Source organism: Diceros bicornis (assembly GCF_020826845.1).
Source record: "Diceros bicornis minor isolate mBicDic1 chromosome 30 unlocalized genomic scaffold, mDicBic1.mat.cur SUPER_30_unloc_1, whole genome shotgun sequence".
Lineage (NCBI taxonomy): Eukaryota > Metazoa > Chordata > Mammalia > Perissodactyla > Rhinocerotidae > Diceros > Diceros bicornis.
The window spans coordinates 1,332,284-1,336,168 of NW_026690899.1; the positions used below are offsets into that span (position 1 = coordinate 1,332,284).

The 3,885-nt window shown below is 47.9% G+C and overlaps 1 long non-coding RNA gene across 1 annotated transcript; it reads left to right on the forward strand.

Annotated features, from left to right (window-relative positions):
• Positions 1-317: 317 nt before the first annotated feature.
• LOC131402067 (uncharacterized) lies at positions 318-3,075 on the forward strand. Its single transcript, XR_009218238.1, has 3 exons — positions 318-475; positions 2,566-2,673; positions 2,965-3,075. It is a non-coding gene; the product is annotated as an uncharacterized LOC131402067 (long non-coding RNA).
• Positions 3,076-3,885: the final 810 nt, after the last annotated feature.

The window sequence follows — 3,885 nt, forward strand, 5'->3', positions numbered from 1 at the left end:
GTCAGTTGTGCCGAGGTTGGGAAACCTGCTCCAGGACCTGAAAATCTCCCGAGCCCTGAATGAAGTGTGGAACTTGTTGAGAAGTCAGCGAGTCACTTACAGGGTCCCTAAATGACAAGCTTGTTTAAAGGGTCCAGAGTCACCAAAAAGTCTCTGTCCAGCCAAGTGAGTTGAGCGACTCAAGTGCACACAGCACGAAGCTGCTTTCTCCCATCTCGGAGAGCAACAGGTGGCTGGATAGGAATCGGGAAAATCCAGCCACAACCAACAGTTACAGTTAAATCAGTAAATACAAAAATAGAACAGTGAATGGGGTTGGCCTTTCCATCCAACACCCTATAAAAGGCCTCAAAAGCTTGTTTGTGCTTTTTATCCCCCCTCAGACACGAAAAGCATCCGTGGAGCTCAAGTTTGATGTGAAACCAGGCTCAGGGTCCACCTGTCCTCGCTGATCCATGGATTTCTGTGTGACCAGGTGAGTACCCTGTGGACCTGGTACCAACAGGTTCCAGCAGCATCCGCTGTGCAGAAGACCTGCCAGTGAGCTTTCCTGGGCTCCGGTTGTCACCACCTGGAGTCACTGAGAGTGAAGGTATCTTGAGAAAAATTATTGATAGTTGATGGATGGAAAGATGGTAAGCTGTGTGTGGTTCTATGTGGTAAATATTTCAGTAAGTACAGTTATATGCAAATAAAAACACATGAAACAAACCTAAATAACTGCAAATGTGTATTATAGTAGAAAATATAGATTTACTTGCATTGCATAATATTCAAAAGTCAGGATTTATATATAATATAAATACAGAAATGTTTTGCGTGTGTATGTAGTATTAGAGGACATCCCATGAAATATTAGCAGGGATACTCAGCAACATTCCTTAGACCCATTCAATTTGATTTCTAAAGTCCTATAAATCCTCCACATAAATTTGAAATAAAGGAGCATTCAGGGAAAAAGATGATTTGAACTTCTTTGTATTAATAACAAATTTAAAATTGAATTTGCCAGTAGCCAGATTTATTTTGAGCATTTTTTTTCTTTATGACATTTCAAATCATTTGGAGGAGTACTAAGCAACACTGTAGATTGAAGGGAAGGGCGCTAGTCTCCAAAAAGACTGTCCTCTCCACCTTGCCTTCTAAAGGGAATTAACTTTGTTTCTTGAAACTTTTCTGAAATAACGGTCTGGTGATTCACGTTGCAGAGAATCTTGTTAAGTACTTTTGTATTTAGTTGTTGGCCTCTACTAATTGTGTGTGTATGTGTGTGTGCCTTTTTCATTCTAGCTTTCCTGTGATGTTCTTGAGGGGAATGTGTGCTGGTCATGCAATAGATAGTCTCTGAGTGTATAATTAATGGTGAACAACCATCCTCGTTTATTCAGGACAGTGGGGTTTTCCAGGACACAGGACGTTTAGTGTTCAAACCAGGGCAGTCCTAGACAAACCGGGATGGTTCCTCATCTCATGAGCCAGGCCCTGGGACACATGCATGGGGACCTGGAGAACCAGAGAGACCTTGTCCCACCTCCATGGAATTTACATTGTATTTGGGAATTTGGATTTTGAAAAGTTAATGATGAGAGTGATGTGGGAGTTTGGCACAAGGGGAATCAACATGAGGGGGCAGAGAAGCCCTCTTGAGAAGGACTGATATTTAGCTTGAGAGCTAGAGTTGGGACTGGATTTAGCTGGCAGGAGGGTTAGACTGGAGTGAGGGTGTGGGAGTGTGTTCAAGAAAGCGTTTCAGGCAGAGGGACACGCATGAGGACACCCCTGAAGCAGAGAGCCTGGTGTGTCCATGAACTGAGAAGAAGGATGGCTGAGCCGAGTCAACACACGGGGAGGGGTGTGAGCCACACTGGCGAGGGGGGACAGGCAGGATCAGATCAGGGGTGACTTGGGACTCTGTTCTTAGAACAATGGGAACACTCTGGAGAGATGCGAGTAGAAGGATGATGTGATTAGCGTTTGGTCTAAGCATGTGGGTTAAAATGGACTTCATGGTTAAGAATAAAGACTTAATAGGCAAGATAGGAGGTGCTGGGAATAAGATTGGGAATAAGATTAGGAATAAGATGATTGTTCCCTAGGCCTGAGTGATGGCTGTGGAGTAGGAAAGAAGTAGAAAGAAAAGACCATGGAGTGTAGAACCAAGAGAACATAACGGTGCTTTCTTGCCTGCATGTGTCAGATGGCACAGGCCACTGACTGTTCTCGCTGCTGTCTGTGCAGACCTGCAGGTGCCCCCTCACCCAGGTCTGTGTGTTCACCCCTCTTTGCCACTCACAGGCCCCCCCATCCACATCCTAAAAGAAGTCAGGTCTTACTTGTCAGGGGGTTGTCTCACAAGGTAGACACCTAGGAGAGCCCCTGCAGGCATCAGAGCAGCCCCTTCAGCATCTCCATCACCTTCCTCCCTTCCCCTCTCTCGCTTTACACACCCAGAATGACCCCTGCTCAGTATTCCACATCCCCATGATCTTCCTCCCCCAGGCTTGAGAAGGGTGGGGTAGCCACTGGCGTGGACATCATCTGCACCTTCCATTCTGACCCCCGCAGGTCCCAGGCTGGACAGAGAGTGACTCTACTGGGAGCTGAGCCATGAGACTCAGCGCGTCACCTACCTGGGCTCCTTCACCCTGGACTGGGACAGCCTCTACTTCAGTGGTGAGGGGCTGTGCTACAGCCACGCTGTCTGTTCTGTGTTCCCTCCATTGCTCTAAAGTGAGCTATGATCCATCTCTCTATCCTCCTGGTCTGGGTTCAGTCTTCTCATCACTGTGTGATCACTGGGTCCAGCCACCTTCCATCTTATTGCCTTCCCCCTGAACACCCCTCCACTCGTCCCCTCTGCTTTCCCCTCTGCTTTTCCCACAAAGGTCCCTACATCCTTTCTCTCCCTTAATTCTTTATGTTCACCCCAACACTTGCTCAGCTCCTCTCACCTTCTCTCCACAGGTTACACCTATGGAGCCGTGGCCCCAACTACCACCAGTGAGTATTCCTGGCCCTGGTCTCCTGTGTCCCGTCTGCATTTGTAGTTTGGGAGCACTTGTTCTCTTTCATCTGCTGTCCTTGGTGAAGGAAGGACCTGGAAGGACCCTAATTCATCCCTTCTCTCCCTCCCGGGTTCTGGTGGAGAGTCCCAGCCAGTGTGAGAAAGCCTTAGACACAGACATGTTCTCCACCACATTCTGACCCCACATGGTTTTCACTTTAATTCTCCTAAAGCCCTGCCCTTGGTCCTCCTTTTCCAGGTATCCCATCCATCTGCCCATTTTTCTGCCTATCTATCTCTCCTCTGAGTTCAGTCACTCTTGTTCACCTATCTCTCTCTCTTGGGCTCCTCTCCTCCACAGGCTTGCTCATTCCTTCTACTCACACAGTCACCGGTCCCCTCACTCTCATTTATGCTTCACCTGTGAATGGTGGTCCTGAGACAGCCAGTGCTGGAGCCCGTGTGAGCCTCGGGTCTCCTCCCACTCTGTCCCTCCCTGATGACAGCCTTATCCACAGCTCCCGAGCCGGCCACCACGTCCCTGCATACTTGATCATCACCTGAGCCACCAGAAGCCACCACAGGTATCTGGGGGCCCCTTTTCCTTCCCAAGAGAAGCTCTCTGGCCCCACTCCCCATGAGCCAGGTTTGATCCAGGAGGTGGGAAGCCAGGGTATAAAATTCTGGTTTTAGGACAATCATGCTGATCACAAAGATTATACCAACGATTCAGTCTAAGGCCAGCTCTCAGAGAGCCCCTAGTCTTGTGAAATTAACACATCATTATAATACAATGTGGGATATTTTGGGGAGAGACACCTGGCATAATTTGGAGGGAAAGAGCTTGCTAGAGAAAGTTTCAACAGAATGAAGTCTTTAAG